The following is a 24621-nucleotide window of genomic DNA, read 5'->3' as shown; positions in this document are numbered from 1 at the left end:
CAGGAGTGGTACTGTGCAGTGTATATATACAGGACAGGAGTGGTACTGTGCAGTGCATATATGCAGGAGGAGTGGTACTGTGCAGTGTATATATACAGGACAGGAGTGGTGCTGTGCAGGGTATATATACAGGACAGGAGGAGTGGTACTGTGCAGTGTATATATACAGGAAAGGAGGAGTGGTACTGTGCAGTGTATATATACAGGACAGGAGTGGTACTGTGCAGTGCATATATGCAGGAGGAGGGTTACTGTGCAGTGTATATATAGGAGTGGTACTGTGCAGTGTATATATACAGGACAGGAGGAGTGGTGCTGTGCAGTGTATATATACAGGACAGGAGTGGTGCTGTGCAGTGCATATATACAGGACAGGAGTGGTACTGTGCAGTGCATATATACAGGACAGGAGGAGTGGTGCTGTGCAGTGTATATATACAGGACAGGAGTGGTACTGTGCAGTGTATATACAGGAGTGGTACTGTGCAGTGTATATGTACAGGAGTGTTACTGTGCAGTGTGTATATGCAGGACAGGAGTGGTACTGTGCAGTGTATATATACAGGAGTGGGACTGTGCAGTGTATATAGACAGGAGTGGCGCTGTGTATATACATATACAGGAGTGGTACTGTGCAGTGTATATATACAGGAGTGGGACTGTGCAGTGTATATAGACAGGAGTGGTACTGTGCAGTGTATATATACAGGACAGGAGTGGTACTGTGCAGTGCATATATGCAGAACAGGAGTGGTACTGTGCAGTGTATATATACAGGACAGGAGTAGTACTGTGCAGTGCATATATGCAGGAGGAGGGGTACTGTGCAGTGTATATATAGGAGTGGTGCTGTGCAGGGTATATATACAGGAGGGGTACTGTGCAGTGTATATATACAGGAGGAGTGATACTGTGCAGTGTATATATACAGGAGGAGGGGTACTGTGCAGTGTATATATACAGGAGGAGGGGTACTGTGCAGTGTATATATAGGAGGAGTGGTACTGTGCAGTATATACATATACAGGAGTGGTACTGTGCAGTATATACATATACAGGAGTGGTACTGTGCAGTGTATATATACAGGAGTGGTACTGTGCAGTATATACATATACAGGAGTGGTACTGTGCAGTGTATATATATACAGGATGAGTGGTACTGTGCAGTATCTGTATCCAACATTCTGCCCCAGCTCACAGCCTGCCCCCATGTCCAGCATTCTGCCTCAGTCTCGAGCATTCTGCCCCAGCTTCGAGCATTCTGCCCCAGCGTCCAGCATTCTTCTGCCCCATGTCCAGAATTCTGCCCCAGCGTCCAGCATTCTTCTGCCCCATGTCCAGCATTCTGCCCCGTCTCACAGTCTGCCCTCATATCCAGCATTCTGCCACCAGCGTCCAGCATTCTGTCCCCAGCGTCCAGCATTCTGCCCCCAGTGTCCAGCATTATGCCCCAGGCTCCCTGGATAGCCGCTCTCAAAAAAAAAAAAAAAAAAATTCTTACCTTGTTATCTGGCTGTGCTCCAGCGGCGAGGCTCCCTCCCTCTCCCAGTCCCACGTGGCACACTGACTGAATGAGGAAGTGGAGGAGCAGAGCAGTGTGTGACGTCAGGTGAGGGCGGAGCTGTGGCTGGACCATTGTGCAGGGGGGGATTTCGGCGCTGGCTGGACCATGGTGCGGGGGGGGGGCCTGCCCGAGGGGCCCGGCAGGCGCTGAGTCTGAATTTAAAATATAGCTGCAGAAGCCTGTATAAAATGTAGGGGGGACCCAGCGCGGATCGGGCTGCCAGCATGGTCGGGCCCCCCTAATCACCGGGCCCCATACACATGTAAGGCCTGTCATGCCCTGATGGCGGCCCTGGTTTCAGGATGCTTGACAGTTGGCATGAGACAAGACTGGTGGTAGCGCTCACCTGGTCTTCTCCGAATAAGCCGTTTTCCAGATGTCCCAAACAATCGAAAAGGGGATTCATCAGAGAAAATGACTTTACCCCAGTCCTCAGCAGTCCACTCCCTGTACCTCTTGCAGAATATCAGTCTGTCCATGATGTTTTTTCTGGAGAGAAGTGGCTTCTTTGCTGTCCTCCTTGAGACCAGGCCTTGCTCCAAGAGTCTCCGCCTCACAGCGTGTGCAGAAGCACTCACACCTGCCTGCTGCCATTCCTGAGCAAGCTCTGCACTGCTGGTAGTCCGATCCCACAGCTGAAGCACTTTTAAGAGACGGTCCTGGCACTTGCTGGTCTTTCTTGGGCGCCCTGGAGCCTTTTTGGCAACAAGGGAACCTCTCTCCTTGAAGTTCTTGATGATGCGATAGATTGTTGACTGAGGTGCATTCTTTCTAGCTGCGATACTCTTCCCTGTTAGGCCATTTTTGTGCAGTGCAATGATGACTGCACGTGTTTCTTTAGAGATAACCATGGTTAACAGAAGAGAAACAATGATGCCAAGCACCAGCCTCCTTTTAAAGTGTCCGGTGGTGTCATTCTTACTTAATCATGACAGATTGATCTCCAGCCCTGTCCTCATCAACACCCACACCTGTGTTAATGGAGCAATCACTGAAACGATGTTAGCTGGTCCTTTTAAGGCAGGGCTGCAATGATGTTGAAATGTGTTTTGGGGGATAAAGTTAATTTTCTAGGCAAATATTGACTTTGCAAGTAATTGCTGCTAAGCTGATCACTCTTTATAACATTCTGGAGTATATGCAAATTGCCATTAGAAAAAATGAAGCAGTAGACTTTGTAAAAATTATTATTTGTGTCATTCTCAAAATTTTTAGCCATGGCTGTACAGACCAAAGTTTGGACACACCTTCTCATTCAAAGAGTTTGCTTTATTTTCATGACTATGAAAATTGTAGATTCACTCTGAAGGCATCAAAGCTATGAATTAACACATGTGGAATTATATAATTAACAAAAAAGTGTGAAACAACTGAAAATGTGTCTTATATTCTAGGTTCTTCAAAGTAGCCACCTTTTGCTTTGATTACTGCTTTGCACACTCTTGGCATTCTGTTGATGAGCTTCAAGAGGTAGTCACTGGAAATGGTCTTCCAACAGTCTTGAAGGAGTTCCCAGAGATGCTTAGCACTTGTTGGCCCTTTGGCCTTCACTCTGCGGTCCAGCTCACCCCAAACCATCTCGATTGGGTTCAGGTCTGGTGACTGTGGAGGCCAGGTCATCTGGCGTAGCACCCGATCACTCTCCTTCTTGGTCAAATAGCCCTTACACAGCCTGGAGGTGTGTTTGAGGTCATTGTCCTGTTGAAAAATAAATGATGGTCCAGCTAAACACAAACCGGATGGAATAGCATGCCGCTGCAAGATGCTGTGGTGGCCATGCTGGTTCAGTATGCCTTCAATTTTGAATAAATCCCCAACAGTGTCACCAGTAAAGCACCCCCACACCATCACACCTCCTCCTCCATGCTTCACGGTGGGAACCAGGTATGTAGAGTCCATCCGTTCACCTTTTCTGCGTCGCACAAAGACAAGGTGGTTGGAACCAAAGATCTCAAATTTGGACTCATCAGACCAAAGCACAGATTTCCACTGGTCTAATGTCCATTCCTTGAGTTCTTTAGCCCAAACAAGACTCTTCTGCTTGTTGCCTGTCCTTAGCAGTGGTTTCCTAGCAGCTATTTTACCATGAAGGCCTGCTGCACAAAGTCTCCTCTTAGCAGTTGTTGTAGAGATGTGTCTGCTGCTAGAACTCTGTGTGGCATTGACCTGGTCTCTGATCTGAGCTGCTGTTAACCTGCGATTTCTGAGGCTGGTGACTTGGATGAACTTATCCTCCGCAGCAGAGGTGACTCTTGGTCTTCCTTTCCTGGAGCGGTCCTCATGTGAGCCAGTTTCTTTGTAGCGCTTGATGGTTTTTGCCACTGCACATGGGGACACTTTCAAAGTTTTCCCAATTTTTCGGACTGACTGACCTTCATTTCTTAAAGTAATAATGGCCACTCGTTTTTCTTTACTCAGCTGCTTTTTTCTTGCCATAATACAAATTCTAATAGTCTATTCAGTAGGACTATCAGCTGTGTATCCACCAGACTTCTGCACAACTGATGGTCCCAACCCCATTTATAAGGCAAGAAATCCCACTTATTAAACCATAGTCATGAAAATAAAGAATACGCTTTGATTGAGGTGTGTCCAAACCTTTGGTCTGTAGTGTGTGTGTATGTATATATACATACACACACACATACACACACACTATGACTTATTTATCTCGGCTAAGACAAAGCCTAGATCCTCAGGCTACATCCACATCATGGGCGTAGCCAGGATCAAACCTGGGGGGGGCAGAACCTCATACTGCACACCCCTACACTTGAAAATAAAGCCTGCACCTTAAGAAGATGTGGTGGTGAATGCAGTATATTTATTCCAACTATCAGTTGATGTTACTGAAGACGAGCAATGCCTGTCCTGGGCGTCCTTTTGGGCAGCTATGAGGTGGACCTGACTGGTGCTAACAAAAAGGAGTGTTAGTCTGTGTGCTATCCGGCTTTCATTCTTTTTGGTACAGATATGATATGGATAGACAGATATATAAATAAAAGCAGATTAGAAATCTGCTCTGATATTGAAAACATTATCTATGAGCTCAAAAACCTTTCAGGTGATGCAGTTTTTAAAAAGCTGATCTGCTTTTGCAACTGAAAAACGTATCCTCAAAAAACGCAGCAAAAACGCTGTGTGTGAATGTAGCCTTAGATCAGGAATAGAACAGCCATTTATAGGACATTTCATAACTTTCCCAAATTCCTATGAAAAAATATTCAGCACATTCTGCATTGAATTACTGTACCCAATTTATTATATATTTTAGGAGTCGGAATCGGTCCATTTTATACCAACTCCGACTCCACCAAAATGAGCTCCGACTCCGACTCCACAGCCCTACATACTAAGGTTGTGTTTTATCTCCCGTCCACCACACTCCAGCTCCGGCTCCGCCCCCCAAGCACCATCCTCTGCTCCCCCCCCATGCTCAGCCTCTGCTCCCCCCCCATGCTCAGCCTCTGCTCCCCCCCCATGCTCAGCCTCTGCTCCCCCCCCATGCTCAGCCTCTGCTCCCCCCCCATGCTCAGCCTCTGCTCCCCCCCATGCTCAGCCTCTGCTCCCCCCCCATGCTCAGCCTCTGCTCCCCCCCATGCTCAGCCTCTGCTCCCCCCCCCATGCTCAGCCTCTGCTCCCCCCCATGCTCAGCCTCTGCTCCCCCCCCCATGCTCAGCCTCTGCTCCCCCCCATGCTCAGCCTCTGCTCCCCCCCCATGCTCAGCCTCTGCTCCCCCCCCATGCTCAGCCTCTGCTCCCCCCCCATGCTCAGCCTCTGCTCCCCCCCCCATGCTCAGCCTCTGCTCCCCCCCCATGCTCAGCCTCTGCTCCCCCCCCATGCTCAGCCTCTGCTCCCCCCCCCATGCCCAGCCTCTGCTCCCCCCCCCATGCCCAGCCTCTGCTCTCCCCCCCATGCTCAGCCTCTGCTCCCCCCCATGCTCAGCCTCTGCCCCCCCCCCATGCTCAGCCTCTGCTCCCCCCCCCATGCTCAGCCTCTGCTCCCCCCCCATCATGCTCAGCCTCTGCTCCCCCCATGCTCAGCCTCTGCTCCCCCCCCCATGCTCAGCCTCTGCTCCCCCCCCCATGCTCAGCCTCTGCTCCCCCCCCATGCTCAGCCTCTGCTCCCCCCCATCATGCTCAGCCTCTGCTCCCCCCCCCCATGCTCAGCCTCTGCTCCCCCCCCCCCCCATGCTCAGCCTCTGCTCCCCCCCCATGCTCAGCCTCTGCTCCCCCCCATGCCCAGCCTCTGCTCTCCCCCCCATGCTCAGCCTCTGCTCCCCCCCATGCCCAGCCTCTGCTCTCCCCCCCATGCTCAGCCTCTGCTCCCCCCCATGCTCAGCCTCTGCCCCCCCCCCATGCTCAGCCTCTGCTCCCCCCCCCATGCTCAGCCTCTGCTCCCCCCCCATCATGCTCAGCCTCTGCTCCCCCCATGCTCAGCCTCTGCTCCCCCCCCCATGCTCAGCCTCTGCTCCCCCACCCATGCTCAGCCTCTGCTCCCCCCCCATGCTCAGCCTCTGCTCCCCCCCATCATGCTCAGCCTCTGCTCCCCCCCATCATGCTCAGCCTCTGCTCCCCCCCCCCCCCCCATGCTCAGCCTCTGCTCCCCCCCCCCGCTCAGCCTCTGCTCCCCCCCCCCCCCCCCATGCTCAGCCTCTGCTCCCCCCCCCATGCTCAGCCTCTGCTCCCCCCCCCATGCTCAGCCTCTGCTCCCCCCCCATGCTCAGCCTCTGCTCTCCCCCCCATGCTCAGCCTCTGCTCCCCCCCCCATGCTCAGCCTCTGCTCCCCTCCCATGCTCAGCCTCTCCCCCCCCATGCTCAGCCTCTGCTCCCCCCCCCCCGCTCAGCCTCTGCTCCCCCCCCATGCTCAGCCTCTGCTCCCCCCCCATGCTCAGCCTCTGCTCCCCCCCCATGCTCAGCCTCTGCTCCCCCCCATGCTCAGCCTCTGCTCCCCCCCCCATGCTCAGCCTCTGCTCCCCCCCATGCTCAGCCTCTGCTCCCCCCCATGCTCAGCCTCTGCTCCCCCCCCATGCTCAGCCTCTGCTCCCCCCCCATGCTCAGCCTCTGCTCCCCCCCCCATGCTCAGCCTCTGCTCCCCCCCCCATGCTCAGCCTCTGCTCCCCCCCCATGCTCAGCCTCTGCTCCCCCCCCATGCTCAGCCTCTGCTCCCCCCCCCATGCCCAGCCTCTGCTCTCCCCCCCATGCTCAGCCTCTGCTCCCCCCCATGCTCAGCCTCTGCCCCCCCCCATGCTCAGCCTCTGCTCCCCCCCCCATGCTCAGCCTCTGCTCCCCCCCCCATGCTCAGCCTCTGCTCCCCCCCCATCATGCTCAGCCTCTGCTCCCCCCATGCTCAGCCTCTGCTCCCCCCCCCATGCTCAGCCTCTGCTCCCCCCCCCATGCTCAGCCTCTGCTCCCCCCCCATGCTCAGCCTCTGCTCCCCCCCATCATGCTCAGCCTCTGCTCCCCCCCCCCCCATGCTCAGCCTCTGCTCCCCCCCCCCCCCATGCTCAGCCTCTGCTCCCCCCCCATGCTCAGCCTCTGCTCCCCCCCATGCCCAGCCTCTGCTCTCCCCCCCATGCTCAGCCTCTGCTCCCCCCCATGCCCAGCCTCTGCTCTCCCCCCCATGCTCAGCCTCTGCTCCCCCCCATGCTCAGCCTCTGCCCCCCCCCCATGCTCAGCCTCTGCCCCCCCCCCCATGCTCAGCCTCTGCTCCCCCCCCATCATGCTCAGCCTCTGCTCCCCCACCCATGCTCAGCCTCTGCTCCCCCACCCATGCTCAGCCTCTGCTCCCCCACCCATGCTCAGCCTCTGCTCCCCCCCCATGCTCAGCCTCTGCTCCCCCCCATCATGCTCAGCCTCTGCTCCCCCCCCCATGCTCAGCCTCTGCTCCCCCCCCCATGCTCAGCCTCTGCTCCCCCCCCCCCATGCTCAGCCTCTGCTCCCCCCCCCCCCCCCCATGCTCAGCCTCTGCTCCCCCCCCCCCCATGCTCAGCCTCTGCTCCCCCCCCCCCATGCTCAGCCTCTGCTCCCCCCCCCATGCTCAGCCTCTGCTCCCCCCCCCATGCTCAGCCTCTGCTCCCCCCCCATGCTCAGCCTCTGCTCTCCCCCCCATGCTCAGCCTCTGCTCCCCCCCCCATGCTCAGCCTCTGCTCCCCTCCCATGCTCAGCCTCTCCCCCCCCATGCTCAGCCTCTCCCCCCCCATGCTCAGCCTCTGCTCCCCCCCCCCCCCGCTCAGCCTCTGCTCCCCCCCCCCCGCTCAGCCTCTGCTCCCCCCCCCCCGCTCAGCCTCTGCTCCCCCCCCATGCTCAGCCTCTGCTCCCCCCCCATGCTCAGCCTCTGCTCCCCCCCATGCTCAGCCTCTGCTCCCCCCCATGCTCAGCCTCTGCTCCCCCCCATGCTCAGCCTCTGCTCCCCCCCCATGCTCAGCCTCTGCTCCCCCCCCATGCTCAGCCTCTGCTCCCCCCCCCCATGCTCAGCCTCTGCTCCCCCCCCATGCTCAGCCTCTGCTCCCCCCCCATGCTCAGCCTCTGCTCCCCCCCCATGCTCAGCCTCTGCTCCCCCCCCATGCTCAGCCTCTCTCTCCCCCCCCATGCTCAGCCTCTGCTCCCCCCCCCCCCATGCTCAGCCTCTGCTCCCCCCCCCCCCATGCTCAGCCTCTGCTCCCCCCCCATGCTCAGCCTCTGCTCCCCCCCCATGCTCAGCCTCTCTCTCCCCCCCCATGCTCAGCCTCTGCTCCCCCCCCCCATGCTCAGCCTCTGCTCCCCCCCCCCATGCTCAGCCTCTGCTCCCCCCCCCCATGCTCAGCCTCTGCTCCCCCCACTCTCTCCCCCCACACACCGTCTCCCTTCTGTCCTCTGCGGGGTGTCGCCGCTCCCTCCTCCGCGCTCTTCCCCGCTGACAGCTCCGCTCCTCTGCTGCGCGCTCTCCACAGCAAACATTACGACACCACCGTCGCCTCCTCCATGACTCAGTCCGGCCTCCCACGTCTCCTCACCACACGTCACTTCCCCGCCCGGCCGCCATTTTAGTTCCTGTGGTGGCGGAGCACAGGCGGAAGTGCCGCCATCTGTAGCAGCGGCTGCGGTCCTCCTCACCGTGTCTCCGCCGAGTCAGGAGGTTTTCGTGAGGGGGAGATCTCGGCGGCCTGATACCATAATGCCGTCCACCCCGCTCCGTGTGGCCGTGGTGTGCTCCAGAACCGCAGCATGGAGGCGCACAATCTCCTCCGGTAATGGCGGAGCCCCTTCTTCTTCAGTCTGTGCGCGTAGTTCGGGCCGTGTGAGGCCGGTGATGTCTCTAGGCCTCTGTGTGTGATGGAGGACCCTGGGAGCGGCCATACCTTCTTACACACACCTCCATGGTGGCCTTTTCCCCCTCAGATGTAGGAAAATTACACATTTGTAACTGAATGTGTTAGAAACTTTTTTTGGGGGGGGAACTTGCGCCATATAACAACTCTCCGGCCATTTTTTTTAAAATTCTTTTATATGACTGGGAAAAGATTAAAAGCATAACAGTAGTGGCCTTTTCAGTTACCGGGGCCGACTAGGCCTCACATGGGTTCTGGTCGGGTCGTCATCAGTCCAGTCTGGGCAGGTGGTGTGTGTATATATATATATAATTTAGTTTTCACCCCCCCCAGTCTCTTCACTAGTTTTAAGCTTCAGGGGCCTGAAGCTCCTGGAAACCCTTTTATTTCGAGTGATTTCTGGCCGAAGCAAACTTAGGTTTGTTTGTGTCTGGTGGAAACTGATGGCCTTCACTCTGTTTTTTTTTCTGTTTTTGGAGTAAAAAAAAAAAATATATATATTAGGTTCTTTTCACACCAGGACGTGTACACTGAATATATTCTATAGGGTATAACAGGCACCCGTCTGCCGAGAGAACGTCCTTCTCAAATCCATCTGACCACTGTACATCCAAAAAAACTTACCAGCTGATTCATCAGTTTAAATTTTTTTTTTTTTTTTTAAGCCCAAAAATGTCTCTTGATGTTTTTACAGCCTCTCTGTTAACTTTGTGAAAAGTTGAATAAAATGCCTTTATCTACGATCATCTGATGTCTTGTTACAAAGAAATTAGACAGGGACAGAGTTTTGAATATTGGAATATTACAATTTTTTCTCATGTAGGGTGACCAGCCAATGTTACTGGGCACAGTGAGGCTACATGAAAGCTCCACATGTCCACTGTTAACTCCTGGTGGATTGTTTTATTAGTAATCTGCTCATTGTGGTATAAGTTGTATGCACAACTTTTTGTGTTTTTTGTGTTGAATTTGAATTCAAATGGAATTTGAATTCAGGGGGTCAGAGCCTGGCTGTCCATGGATAAAAGTGGTCCTTGTGGTGCAGGCTTGAGGGTGCACAAATGCCCAACAGAGCACCACACAGCCCCAAGAACTGCTCCCTCACCTCAGTCTGGTAATTAGCTTTCAAATGACATCCCAATGTCCCCTCTGGCTTTGCCAGAAGTCCCACCAGGGGCCCCAATGTCTGATTTGGACAGCAGATCTGTACTGAAGTCCCTGGTGGTGCAAACTCTTGTATCACCAGGGAGCATGTCAGTGTCAGCAGTCAGGATGGCCTAGTGGTCTAAGGCACTGTGTTCAGGTTGCAGTCTCCCGTGGAGGCGTGGGTTCGAATCCCACTCCTGACAGCAGCAGTACTGGTCCCTGGAGGTGCAAGCTGTTGTGCACCAGGGAGCGTGTTAAGCGTCTGCAGTCACCACATGTGGAGGCGTGGGTTCAAATCCCACTCCTTGACAGCAGCAGTACTGGTCCCTGGAGGTGCAAGCTGTTGTGCACCAGGGAGCGTGTTCAGCGTCTGCAGTCACCACGTGGAGGCGTGGGTTCGAATCCCACTCCTGACAGCGACAGTTTTTTTTTGTTTTTTTTTTAAAGAAAAGAAAATAAACCTAGTGGCAGCATGTGTAATAACAGTCTCCAGGTCTTATAGCCTAATGTATACACCATAAATATTTATATGTGTGTCTATACAGTTGGTGTATATATGTGTGAGTATATTTTTTAGCCTTAAAGTTTTGATTCTCCATCCTCATTTCTTTCTTTTCCAAATCAAAAAAACACTCGTGTGAGAGCAATCTGCATCCAAAAAAACTTAGGGATAGGGACAATTTAGTGAGTACGTCGGGCTCCCTTAAAAGGTCAATTCACCCAACGAACAAGGGTGCTGCTCAGGGTGGATTGATTTAAATCACGCCGATTTAAATCATGATTTAAATCACGATTTAAATCAAAAGATTTTTTTCTATTTAAATCGGATCGATTTAAATCATGATTTTAATCACTGATTTAAATCAAAAGGTTTTTTTTTAATATAAATCACGATTAAAATGAGAAGTGAGAGCAGTGTGCATGTGCGCCCATAGTTACACGGACGAAACTAGGGGCAACGATCTAACGCCAGGGTGAGGGGGGGACCCCAAAGTAAGTAAAAATCTTTTTTGTTTTACTATATGGCAATAGGTAGGTGTTTAAAAGCAGCATGTCTTAATTGTATAAACTATTAATAGCCTCCACATTTTGTTCATACTGCCCCTTTAATTCCACACTTCTAGCTTGGTTTCAGTTTTGGTTTAGTTTCTTTTTCCCTGCATTCAGTTGACATGCCCAAACTTGTTGGATAGTCAGCAGTACTTGGCTCAGGCTGTAGTAACATCAGCAGTGCTTGGCTCAGGCTGTAGTAACAATCAAACTTCATAAGTGATCTGTGTGAGCCATGGCAGCAGGTCGTAAGAGAGACCCTATTTGGGTTCATTTTGTTGAGATGCCAGCAGCAGATCTTGGAAAGAAAGGTGCAAGAGCAAAGTGCAAATACTGTCAAAAGGATATCCAAGGACTTGTTTGCCGTTTGAAATCACATTATGAAAACTGCAATCAAATGATTTAAATCAAAAAAATCTGATTTAAATCAAAAAAATCTTGATTTTTTTTGATTTTTTTTTTTAAAAATTCAAGATTTTTATCCACCCTGGTGCTGCTTGCTCGTCGGGTGAGATGGGCAGCACGATTATTATCATCTAACACGCTTTCCTAGGATAATCTGCCAACACAAATCTCTTCTTGAATGGACAATCGTTTCTTAAATGACAATTTATGCTGATAAAAAAACCCAAAAGCTCTAAATTAGGAAGGAGGCTGGAGGGGGGGGCGTCAGGGACTGGAGGGGGGAGACAGAGGCTGGAGGAGGAAGTGTGGTGGTGTAGACGGGGCTGCGGGAGGCTGTGTGGTGCTGTAGAGCGGGTTGCGGGAGGCTGTGTGGTGGTGTAGAGGCCTACAGGGCCACACAGCCCCCTGGTGTGACTTCCCGAGTGCCATGACAGCTGACTGTATATACATGTTTACACATACATGTATGTACATGTGCCATGACCGCTCCTTAGACCATACATACATGGATTGTCACTTACCCAAACCGAGGATGAAGAGGCTTAGCTGCTCCACATGATGATGGTGGCCGGAGAGCTGTGTTCCTCCATAGCGATGTCGTCCATTACGCAAACTTGGTGTCCTTGTCCCGCCAGTTCTTGAGCCAGTTTAGTGTCCACGATGCCTTGTTACCTATTGGAAAAAAAAGGGAAAAGTAAATTATTGAATTTTGACATAGAATAAAAATTAAGTCCTATGAATTGTACTGGTACATTAACCCCTTTTTCTACGAGCGTATATTGCCAGCAGACACACAGAGAGCGGGCGACTGCCCCAAGTGTTACCTACTGAGAGACAGAGAAATAAAAAAACAATAATTAATAAGGGAAATATTGCATTCATAATTAGTGTTCACAGCAGAGTGACAACACAGCCCCCCTAACCCTCCCCTACCCCACAGGGAACGCCTGTACCCCGCCATGCCCCCCACAGCTGTGCCCATACACTGTCCTCACCTCCCCCTGCAGGGACCACCTGTCTCCCACGCAGTGCCCCCCACAGCTGACCCCAAACACTCTGCAGGGACCCCCTGTCTCCCACGCAGTGCCCCCCACAGCTGACCCCATACACTCTGCAGGGACCCCCTGTCTCCCCCGTAGTGCCCCCCACAGCTGACCCCATACACTCTGCAGGGACCCCCTGTCTACCCGCAGTGCCCCCCACAGCTGACCCCATACACTCTGCAGGGACCCCCTGTCTACCCGCAGTGCCCCCCACAGCTGACCCCATACACTCTGCAGGGACCCCCTGCCTCCCCCCACAGCTGACCCCATACAGGCATACAGTTACCGGCCGGCAGCTCCAAGGTTCAAATCTGGCGCTCAGGTGACGTCATTGTTGCTGCAGTTAGACCGAGAAAGCAGGGGGTGGGCTCGGAGCCACGTGACACAGAGCCCGGCCGCCCATCCCCCAGCCTCACTGTACTGCAAGCCAGGGAGAGACTGTTTGTGTGCTGCACGGCGCTGACTCCGCCCCCCGAGCCAGGGGATGAGTCACAGGCAGCTCGGCGTGTCACACGACTCCTCCCTCTTCCACCTTCTATGCAGGCCGGATCTTGGTTCCCATAGCACAGTGACCCTGCCCACCGGCCAGTCACTGCCGCCCCTCCCCCACCACTAAGCGATCTTACACAGCAGCACAGAGCCAGGGAGGAGATGGGAGATGACCCCGCACCACACAGCGGAGCACTATGAGCCCTGGGGGTGCAGCGCTGACCCCGCCCACGCCGCACCACACAGCGCAGCGCTATAAGCCCTGGGGGCGCAGCGCTGACCCCACCCACCCCGCACCACACAGCGGAGCACTATGAGCCCTGGGGGCGCAGCGCTGACCCTGCCCACCCCGCACCACACAGCGCAGCACTATGAGCCCTCGGGGCAGTCTCCCGTAGAGGCATGGGTTCGAATCCCACTCCTGACAGCAGCAGTACTGGTCCCTGGAGGTGCAAGCTGTTGTGCACCAGGGAGCGTGTTCAGCGTCTGCAGTCACCACGTGGAGGCGTGGGTTCGAATCCCACTCCACACAGCGCAGCACTATGAGCCCTCGGGGCGCAGCCAGGGGTGGGATTCAGCGGGTTCTCCCCGGTTCGGTGGAACCGGTTGTTAAAGCTATTGCTCTCATTTTTGGCACCATTAGCCGGCTCTCACTTTTGAAAATGAGATTTCAAATTTTGAGGTCTGCGGCAGATTCTTTCCGGCGTCCATGCTCCCGGAGGCCACTGCAACATGGCGGCGGCCAGCAAGGGAAGTGCGGGGGCCTCCGGGCTGCGAAGAAATCGCGGCGGAGCCGCCGTCCCTGTACCGGAGCACAGCCCGCTGCCACCACCGCACCGCAGAGCGCCGCCCGCTGCCACCACCACAGAGCCCACCTGCCCCAGCACAGCTGCCCCAGCACAGCTGCCCCTGCCCCAGCGCAGCTGCCCCTGCCTCAGCGCTGCTGCTGCCCCTGCCTCAGCGCTGCTGCTGCCCCTGCCTCAGCGCTGCTGCTGCCCCTGCCCCAGCGCTGCTGCTGCCCCTGCCTCAGCGCAGCTGCCTCTCCCCCAGCGCAGCTGCCCCAGCACAACCAACCTGCCCTAGCACAGAGCCGCCACCGCACGAGCCCACCTGCCCCAGCGCAGCTGCCCCTGCCCCAGCGCTGCTGCTGCCCCTGCCCCAGCGCTGCTGCTGCCCCTGCCCCAGCGCTGCTGCTGCCCCTGCCTCAGCGCTGCTGCTGCCCCTGCCTCAGCGCTGCTGCTGCCCCTGCCTCAGCGCTGCTGCTGCCCCTGCCTCAGCGCTGCTGCTGCCCCTGCCTCAGCGCTGCTGCTGCCCCTCCCCCAGCGCAGCTGCCCCAGCACAACCAACCTGCCCTAGCACAGAGCCGCCACCGCACGAGCCTGGACCACTGAATGACCCCTGTGACTACTTCACCTGTGCCAGATCCCTTCCCAGGTAAGCTGAATTCGGACTGTAAGACGGACCCCCATTTGACACATTATTTTTTTTCCCCCTATTTTCCTACTGAAAATTGGGGTGTTCTTATGGTCCGTTGCATCTTATAGTCCGAAAAATACGGTAATTTATCCTGAGATTACAGAGTCTGCAACTTTTCTATCTAGCCAGTTAGAAGTGACTCATTGTAACACTTAGGGTACCGTTACACCTAGCGATGCACCAGCGATCCCGACTAGCGATATGACGCGGTCAGGATCGCTGGTGCATCGCTAGGTGGTCGCTAGTGAGCTGCTACACAGGCAGATCTCACCAGCGACATTGCTGGGGACGGGGATCGCTACTTACCTGTCAGACGCGGCGATCCTGCGTCCTCCCGCCCTGGGCGCCACAGGAAGCCCAGCAGGAAGTGGCCGACGAGGAATGGACCAGGAGCTTCTCGCGCGATCAGTGATAACCAGCGGGGGAGCCGGTCGGAGGTAAGTATCACATGCAGGGATATCGCTAGCAATATCGCTGCAACGTCACAAAATCGGTGACTTTACAGCAATATAGAATCATAGAATCGTAGAGTTGGAAGGGACCTCCTGGGCCATCTGGTCCAACCCCCTGCTCAAAGCAGGATTCGCTAAATCATCCCAGTCAGATGTCTGTCCAGCCTCTGTTTGAAGACTTCCATTGAAGGAGAACTCGCCACTTCTCGTGGCAGCCTGTTCCACTCATTGATCACTCTAACTGTCAAAAAGTTTTTTCTAATATCTAATCTGTGTCTCTTCCCATTCAGTTTCATCCCATTGCTTCTAGTCTTTCCTTGTGCAAATGAGAATAAAGTTGATCCTTCTACAATGTGACAGCCCTTTAGATATTTGTAGACAGCTATTAAGTCTCCTCTCAGTCTTCTCTTTTGCAAACTAAACATTCCCAAATCCTGCAACCTTTCCTCATAAGACAGGGTTTGCAGACCGGTCACCATTCTGGTCGCTCTTTTCTGAACTTGCTCCAGTTTGTTGATGTCTTTTTTAAAATGTGGTGCCCAAAACTGGACACAATATTCCAGATGAGGTCTGACCAAAGAGGAGTAGAGGGAAATAATGACTTCACGTGATCTAGACTGTATGCTTCTGTTAATACATCCTAGAATTGCATTTGCCTTTTTTGCTGCTGCATCACACTGTTGACTCATATTCAGTCTGTGATCTATTAGTATACCCAAGTCTTTTTCACATGTGCTGTCACTTAGCCCTATTCCTCCCATTCTATATATGCTTTTTTCATTTTTATTGCCCAGATGTAGTACTTTGCATTTCTCCCTGTTAAAAACCATTCTGTTAGTTTCTGCCCACTTCTCCAGTTTATTTAAATCTTTTTGAATCCTCTCTCTCTCTTCTCTAGTATTAGCTATCCCTCCTAGCTTTGTGTCATCAGCAAATTTAATCAGTTTACCCTCAATTCCTTCATCTAAATCGTTGATAAAGATGTTGAACAATACAGGGCCCAGGACAGAGCCCTGTGGTACCCCACTTGAGACATTCTTCCAACTGGATGTGCAGCCATTTACGACCACTCTTTGGGTCCGATCACTAAGCCAGTTATGAATCCACCTAACAGTTGCCTTGTCCATTCCATACTTAGTCATTTTTTCAATAAGGATTGTATGAGAGACTTTGTTAAATGCTTTGCTGAAGTCAAGATATACTATATCTACAGCATTTCCTTGATCCACCCAATCAGTGATACCGTCATAGAAGGAAATTAAGTTAGTCTGACATGACTTATTAGTTAGAAACCCATGCTGACTCTGTTTAATCACTTCATTCTTATCCAGGTATTGACATACATGTTGTTTAATAATTTGTTCAAAGATCTTTCCTGGTATAGAAGTCAGACTCACCGGCCTATAGTTGCCTGGGTCCACCTTCTTCCCCTTTTTGAAGATAGGAACAACATTTGCTCTTCTCCAGTCTTCTGGCACTTCTCCTGTTCTCCAAGAATTTTCAAAGATTATGGAGAGGGGTTCAAAAATATTGCTAGCGATATCGCAGTGTGTAACGGGGTCTTTACAGACAATGGCGTTTACCATCTGTCTGCAGAACTAAAGTAATGAAAAAGAAGCTGGTAATTAGCTTTCAAATGACATCCCAATGTCCCCTCTGGCTTTACCAGAGGCCCCAATGTCTGATTTGGACAGCAGATTTGAAAAGACATTTTCAGTCTGGGGCAGTCTTGGGGGTTCTCAATCCCCTTAACTACTCTGCCGAAGGGGTCAGGCAAATCAAGCTTGGCAGGAACATCATCCAGGAGGCCACCTACATACAGCAACATCACTTGTCCCCCTGCTCCAAATGGAATTTGAATTCAGGAGGTCAGAGCCTGGCTGTCCATGGATAAAAGTGGTCCTTGTGGTGCAGGCTTGAGGGTGCACAAATGCCCAACAGAGCACCACACAGCCCCAAGAACTGCTCCCTCACCTCAGTCTGGTAATTAGCTTTCAAATGACATCCCAATGTCCCCTCTGGCTTTGCCAGAAGTCCCACCAGGGGCCCCAATGTCTGATTTGGACAGCAGATCTGTACTGAAGTCCCTGGTGGTGCAAACTCTTGTGTCACCAGGGAGCATGTCAATGTCAGCAGTCAGGATGGCCTAGTGGTCTAAGGCACTGTGTTCAGGTTGCAGTCTCCCGTGGAGGCGTGGGTTCGAATCCCACTCCTGACAGCAGCAGTACTGGTCCCTGGAGGTGCAAGCTGTTGTGCACCAGGGAGCGTGTTAAGCGTCTGCAGTCACCACATGTGGAGGCGTGGGTTCAAATCCCACTCCTTGACAGCAGCAGTACTGGTCCCTGGAGGTGCAAGCTGTTGTGCACCAGGGAGCGTGTTCAGCGTCTGCAGTCACCACGTGGAGGCGTGGGTTCGAATCCCACTCCTGACAGCGACAGTTTTTTGTTTTTTTTTTAAAGAAAAGAAAATAAACCTAGTGGCAGCATGTGTAATAACAGTCTCCAGGTCTTATAGCCTAATGTATACACCATAAATATTTATATGTGTGTCTATACAGTTGGTGTATATATGTGTGAGTATATTTTTTAGCCTTAAAGTTTTGATTCTCCATCCTCATTTCTTTCTTTTCCAAATCAAAAAAACACTTGTGTGAGAGCAATCTGCATCCAAAAAAACTTAGGGATAGGGACAATTTAGTGAGTACGTCGGGCTCCCTTAAAAGGTCAATTCACCCAACGAACAAGGGTGCTGCTCAGGGTGGATTGATTTAAATCACGCCGATTTTAAATCATGATTTAAATCACGATTTAAATCAAAAGATTTTTTTCTATTTAAATCGGATCGATTTTAAATCATGATTTTAATCATGATTTAAATCACTGATTTAAATCAAAAGGTTTTTTTTAATATAAATCACGATTAAAATGAGAAGTGAGAGCAGTGTGCATGTGCGCCCATAGTTACACGGACGAAAGTAGGGGCAACGATCTAACGCCAGGGTGAGGGGGGGACCCCAAAGTAAGTAAAAATCTTTTTTGTTTTACTATATGGCAATAGGTAGGTGTTTAAAAGCAGCATGTCTTAATTGTATAAACTATTAATAGCCTCCACATTTTGTTCATACTGCCCCTTTAATTCCACACTTCTAGCTTGGTTTCAGTTTTGGTTTAGTTTCTTTTTCCCTGCATTCAGTTGACATGCCCAAACTTGTTGGATAGTCAGCAGTACTTGGCTCAGGCTGTAGTAACATCAGCAGTGCTTGGCTCAGGCTGTAGTAACAATCAAACTTCATAAGTGATCTGTGTGAGCCATGGCAGCAGGTCGTAAGAGAGACCCTATTTGGGTTCATTTTGTTGAGATGCCAGCAGCAGATCTTGGAAAGAAAGGTGCAAGAGCAAAGTGCAAATACTGTCAAAAGGATATCCAAGGACTTGTTTGCCGTTTGAAATCACATTATGAAAACTGCAATCAAATGATTTAAATCAAAAAAATCTGATTTAAATCAAAAAAATCAGATTTTTTTGATTTTTTTAAAAAATTCAGATTTTTATCCACCCTGGTGCTGCTTGCTCGTCGGGTGAGATGGGCAGCACGATTATTATCATCTAACACGCTTTCCTAGGATAATCTGCCAACACAAATCTCTTCTTGAATGGACAATCGTTTCTTAAATGACAATTTATGCTGATAAAAAAAACCAAAAGCTCTAAATTAGGAAGGAGGCTGGAGGGGGGGGCGTCAGGGACTGGAGGGGGGAGACAGAGGCTGGAGGAGGAAGTGTGGTGGTGTAGACGGGGCTGCGGGAGGCTGTGTGGTGCTGTAGAGCGGGTTGCGGGAGGCTGTGTGGTGGTGTAGAGGCCTACAGGGCCACACAGCCCCCTGGTGTGACTTCCCGAGTGCCATGACAGCTGACTGTATATACATGTTTACACATACATGTATGTACATGTGCCATGACCGCTCCTTAGACCATACATACATGGATTGTCACTTACCCAAACCGAGGATGAAGAGGCTTAGCTGCTCCACATGATGATGGTGGCCGGAGAGCTGTGTTCCTCCATAGCGATGTCGTCCATTAGGCAAACTTGGTGTCCTTGTCCCGCCAGTTCTTGAGCCAGTTTAGTGTCCACAATGCCTTGTTACCTATTGGAAAAAAAAGGGAAAAGGAAATTATTGAATTTTGACATAGAATAAAAATTAAGTCCTATGAATTGTACTGGTACATTAACCCCTTTTTCTACGAGCGTATATTGCCAGCAGACACAGAGAGCGGGCGACTGCCCCAAGTGTTACCTACTGAGAGACAGAGAAATAAAAAAACAATAATTAATAAGGGAAATATTGCATTCATAATTAGTGTTCACAGCAGAGTGACAACACAGCCCCCCTAACCCTCCCCTACCCCACAGGGAACGCCTGTACCCCGCCATGCCCCCCACAGCTGTGCCCATACACTGTCCTCACCTCCCCCTGCAGGGACCACCTGTCTCCCACGCAGTGCCCCCCACAGCTGACCCCAAACACTCTGCAGGGACCCCCTGTCTCCCACGCAGTGCCCCCCACAGCTGACCCCATACACTCTGCAGGGACCCCCTGTCTCCCCCGTAGTGCCCCCCACAGCTGACCCCATACACTCTGCAGGGACCCCCTGTCTACCCGCAGTGCCCCCCACAGCTGACCCCATACACTCTGCAGGGACCCCCTGTCTACCCGCAGTGCCCCCCACAGCTGACCCCATACACTCTGCAGGGACCCCCTGTCTACCCGCAGTGCCCCCCACAGCTGACCCCATACACTCTGCAGGGACCCCCTGCCTCCCCCCACAGCTGACCCCATACAGGCATACAGTTACCGGCCGGCAGCTCCAAGGTTCAAATCTGGCGCTCAGGTGACGTCATTGTTGCTGCAGTTAGACCGAGAAAGCAGGGGGTGGGCTCGGAGCCACGTGACACAGAGCCCGGCCGCCCATCCCCCAGCCTCACTGTACTGCAAGCCAGGGAGAGACTGTTTGTGTGCTGCACGGCGCTGACTCCGCCCCCCGAGCCAGGGGATGAGTCACAGGCAGCTCGGCGTGTCACACGACTCCTCCCTCTGCCACCTTCTATGCAGGCCGGATCTTGGTTCCCATAGCACAGTGACCCTGCCCACCGGCCAGTCACTGCCGCCCCTCCCCCACCACTAAGCGATCTTACACAGCAGCACAGAGCCAGGGAGGAGATGGGAGATGACCCCGCACCACACAGCGGAGCACTATGAGCCCTGGGGGTGCAGCGCTGACCCCGCCCACGCCGCACCACACAGCGCAGCGCTATAAGCCCTGGGGGCGCAGCGCTGACCCCACCCACCCCGCACCACACAGCGGAGCACTATGAGCCCTGGGGGCGCAGCGCTGACCCTGCCCACCCCGCACCACACAGCGCAGCACTATGAGCCCTCGGGGCAGTCTCCCGTAGAGGCGTGGGTTCGAATCCCACTCCTGACAGCAGCAGTACTGGTCCCTGGAGGTGCAAGCTGTTGTGCACCAGGGAGCGTGTTCAGCGTCTGCAGTCACCACGTGGAGGCGTGGGTTCGAATCCCACTCCACACAGCGCAGCACTATGAGCCCTCGGGGCGCAGCCAGGGGTGGGATTCAGCGGGTTCTCCCCGGTTCGGTGGAACCGGTTGTTAAAGCTATTGCTCTCATTTTTGGCACCATTAGCCGGCTCTCACTTTTGAAAATGAGATTTCAAATTTTGAGGTCTGCGGCAGATTCTTTCCGGCGTCCATGCTCCCGGAGGCCACTGCAACATGGCGGCGGCCAGCAAGGGAAGTGCGGGGGCCTCCGGGCTGCGAAGAAATCGCGGCGGAGCCGCCGTCCCTGTACCGGAGCACAGCCCGCTGCCACCACCGCACCGCAGAGCGCCGCCCGCTGCCACCACCACAGAGCCCACCTGCCCCAGCGCAGCTGCCCCTGCCCCAGCGCTGCTGCTGCCCCTGCCCCAGCGCTGCTGCTGCCCCTGCCTCAGCGCTGCTGCTGCCCCTGCCTCAGCGCTGCTGCTGCCCCTGCCTCAGCGCTGCTGCTGCCCCTGCCTCAGCGCTGCTGCTGCCCCTGCCTCAGCGCTGCTGCTGCCCCTGCCTCAGCGCTGCTGCTGCCCCTGCCTCAGCGCTGCTGCTGCCCCTGCCTCAGCGCTGCTGCTGCCCCTGCCTCAGCGCTGCTGCTGCCCCTGCCCCAGCGCTGCTGCTGCCCCTGCCTCAGCGCTGCTGCCTCTCCCCCAGCGCAGCTGCCCCAGCACAACCAACCTGCCCTAGCACAGAGCCGCCACCGCACGAGCCTGGACCACTGAATGACCCCTGTGACTACTTCACCTGTGCCAGATCCCTTCCCAGGTAAGCTGAATTCGGACTGTAAGACGGACCCCCATTTGACACATTATTTTTTTTCCCCCTATTTTCCTACTGAAAATTGGGGTGTTCTTATGGTCCGTTGCATCTTATAGTCCGAAAAATACGGTAATTTATCCTGAGATTACAGAGTCTGCAACTTTTCTATCTAGCCAGTTAGAAGTGACTCATTGTAACACTTAGGGTACCGTTACACCTAGCGATGCACCAGCGATCCCGACTAGCGATATGACGCGGTCAGGATCGCTGGTGCATCGCTAGGTGGTCGCTAGTGAGCTGCTACACAGGCAGATCTCACCAGCGACATTGCTGGGGACGGGGATCGCTACTTACCTGTCAGACGCGGCGATCCTGCGTCCTCCCGCCCTGGGCGCCACAGGAAGCCCAGCAGGAAGTGGCCGACGAGGAATGGACCAGGAGCTTCTCGCGCGATCAGTGATAACCAGCGGGGGAGCCGGTCGGAGGTAAGTATCACATGCAGGGATATCGCTAGCAATATCGCTGCAACGTCACAAAATCGGTGACTTTACAGCAATATAGAATCATAGAATCGTAGAGTTGGAAGGGACCTCCTGGGCCATCTGGTCCAACCCCCTGCTCAAAGCAGGATTCGCTAAATCATCCCAGTCAGATGTCTGTCCAGCCTCTGTTTGAAGACTTCCATTGAAGGAGAACTCACCACTTCTCGTGGCAGCCTGTTCCACTCATTGATCACTCTAAACTGTCAAAAAGTTTTTTCTAATATCTAATCTGTGTCTCTTCCCATTCAGTTTCATCCCATTGCTTCTAGTCTTTCCTTGTGCAAATGAGAATAAAGTTGATCCTTCTACAATGTGACAGCCCTTTAGATATTTGTAGACAGCTATTAAGTCTCCTCTCAGTCTTCTCTTTTGCAAACTAAACATTCCCAAATCCTGCAACCTTTCCTCATAAGACAGGGTTTGCAGACCGGTCACCATTCTGGTCGCTCTTTTCTGAACTTGCTCCAGTTTGTTGATGTCTTTTTTAAAATGTGGTGCCCAAAACTGGACACAATATTCCAGATGAGGTCTGACCAAAGAGGAGTAGAGGGAAATAATGACTTCACGTGATCTAGACTGTATGCTTCTGTTAATACATCCTAGAATTGCATTTGCCTTTTTTGCTGCTGCATCACACTGTTGACTCATATTCAGTCTGTGATCTATTAGTATACCCAAGTCTTTTTCACATGTGCTGTCACTTAGCCCTATTCCTCCCATTCTATATATGCTTTTTTCATTTTTATTGCCCAGATGTAGTACTTTGCATTTCTCCCTGTTAAAAACCATTCTGTTAGTTGCTGCCCACTTCTCCAGTTTATTTAAATCTTTTTGAATCCTCTCTCTCTTCTCTAGTATTAGCTATCCCTCCTAGCTTTGTGTCATCAGCAAATTTAATCAGTTTACCCTCAATTCCTTCATCTAAATCGTTGATAAAGATGTTGAACAATACAGGGCCCAGGACAGAGCCCTGTGGTACCCCACTTGAGACATTCTTCCAACTGGATGTGCAGCCATTTACGACCACTCTTTGGGTCCGATCACTAAGCCAGTTATGAATCCACCTAACAGTTGCCTTGTCCATTCCATACTTAGTCATTTTTTCAATAAGGATTGTATGAGAGACTTTGTCAAATGCTTTGCTGAAGTCAAGATATACTATATCTACAGCATTTCCTTGATCCACCCAATCAGTGATACCGTCATAGAAGGAAATTAAGTTAGTCTGACATGACTTATTAGTTAGAAACCCATGCTGACTCTGTTTAATCACTTCATTCTTATCCAGGTATTGACATACATGTTGTTTAATAATTTGTTCAAAGATCTTTCCTGGTATAGAAGTCAGACTCACCGGCCTATAGTTGCCTGGGTCCACCTTCTTCCCCTTTTTGAAGATAGGAACAACATTTGCTCTTCTCCAGTCTTCTGGCACTTCTCCTGTTCTCCAAGAATTTTCAAAGATTATGGAGAGGGGTTCAAAAATATTGCTAGCGATATCGCAGTGTGTAACGGGGTCTTTACAGACAATGGTGTTTATCATCTGTCTGCAGAACTAAAGTAATGAAAAAGAAGCTGGTAATTAGCTTTCAAATGACATCCCAATGTCCCCTCTGGCTTTACCAGAGGCCCCAATGTCTGATTTGGACAGCAGATTTGAAAAGACATTTTCAGTCTGGGGCAGTCTTGGGGGTTCTCAATCCCCTTAACTACTCTGCCGAAGGGGTCAGGCAAATCAAGCTTGGCAGGAACATCATCCAGGAGGCCACCTACATACAGCAACATCACTTGTCCCCCTGCTCCAAATGGAATTTGAATTCAGGGGGTCAGAGCCTGGCTGTCCATGGATAAAAGTGGTCCTTGTGGTGCAGGCTTGAGGGTGCACAAATGCCCAACAGAGCACCACACAGCCCCAAGAACTGCTCCCTCACCTCAGTCTGGTAATTAGCTTTCAAATGACATCCCAATGTCCCCTCTGGCTTTGCCAGAAGTTCCACCAGGGGCCCCAATGTCTGATTTGGACAGCAGATCTGTACTGAAGTCCCTGGTGGTGCAAACTCTTGTGTCACCAGGGAGCATGTCAATGTCAGCAGTCAGGATGGCCTAGTGGTCTAAGGCACTGTGTTCAGGTTGCAGTCTCCCGTGGAGGCGTGGGTTCGAATCCCACTCCTGACAGCAGCAGTACTGGTCCCTGGAGGTGCAAGCTGTTGTGCACCAGGGAGCGTGTTAAGCGTCTGCAGTCACCACATGTGGAGGCGTGGGTTCAAATCCCACTCCTTGACAGCAGCAGTACTGGTCCCTGGAGGTGCAAGCTGTTGTGCACCAGGGAGCGTGTTCAGCGTCTGCAGTCACCACGTGGAGGCGTGGGTTCGAATCCCACTCCTGACAGCGACAGTTTTTTTTTTTTTGGTTTTTTTTAAAGAAAAGAAAATAAACCTAGTGGCAGCATGTGTAATAACAGTCTCCCGTGGAGGCGTGGGTTCGAATCCCACTCCTGACAGCAGCAGTACTGGTCCCTGGAGGTGCAAGCTGTTGCGCACCAGGGAGCGTGTTAACCGTCTGCAGTCACCACATGTGGAGGCGTGGGTTCAAATCCCACTCCTTGACAGCAGCAGTACTGGTCCCTGGAGGTGCAAGCTGTTGTGCACCAGGGAGCGTGTTCAGCGTCTGCAGTCACCACGTGGAGGCGTGGGTTCGAATCCCACTCCTGACAGCGACAGTTTTTTTTTTTTTGTTTTTTTTTAAAGAAAAGAAAATAAACCTAGTGGCAGCATGTGTAAT

At 52.5% G+C, this 24621-nt stretch overlaps 1 protein-coding gene and 3 non-coding genes across 5 annotated transcripts in view; all 4 read left to right on the top strand.

The window, feature by feature from the left end:
• The first annotated feature begins 8510 nt into the window (after window positions 1–8510).
• LOC141077909 (uncharacterized) overlaps window positions 8511–24621 on the top strand; it is a 66660-nt gene continuing 50549 nt past the window's right edge. For both annotated transcript variants that reach the window (XM_073564682.1, XM_073564681.1), the window contains exon 1: window positions 8511–8793. The gene's annotated coding sequence lies outside the window, so the exon portion shown is untranslated. The remainder of the gene's footprint in view (window positions 8794–24621) is intronic.
• TRNAL-CAG (transfer RNA leucine (anticodon CAG)) lies at window positions 10141–10223 on the top strand. The gene has a single exon. It is a non-coding gene; the product is annotated as a tRNA-Leu (tRNA).
• On the top strand, window positions 17071–17153 carry TRNAL-CAG (transfer RNA leucine (anticodon CAG)). The gene has a single exon. It is a non-coding gene; the product is annotated as a tRNA-Leu (tRNA).
• Window positions 23933–24015, top strand: TRNAL-CAG (transfer RNA leucine (anticodon CAG)). The gene has a single exon. It is a non-coding gene; the product is annotated as a tRNA-Leu (tRNA).

This window comes from Dendrobates tinctorius, unplaced genomic scaffold (genome assembly GCF_039654945.1).
Source record: "Dendrobates tinctorius isolate UK_male_01 unplaced genomic scaffold, ASM3965494v1 ptg000470l, whole genome shotgun sequence".
NCBI lineage: Eukaryota > Metazoa > Chordata > Amphibia > Anura > Dendrobatidae > Dendrobates > Dendrobates tinctorius.
The sequence above is the reverse complement of the archived record's forward strand: the minus strand, read 5'-3'. Positions and strand labels throughout refer to the sequence as shown.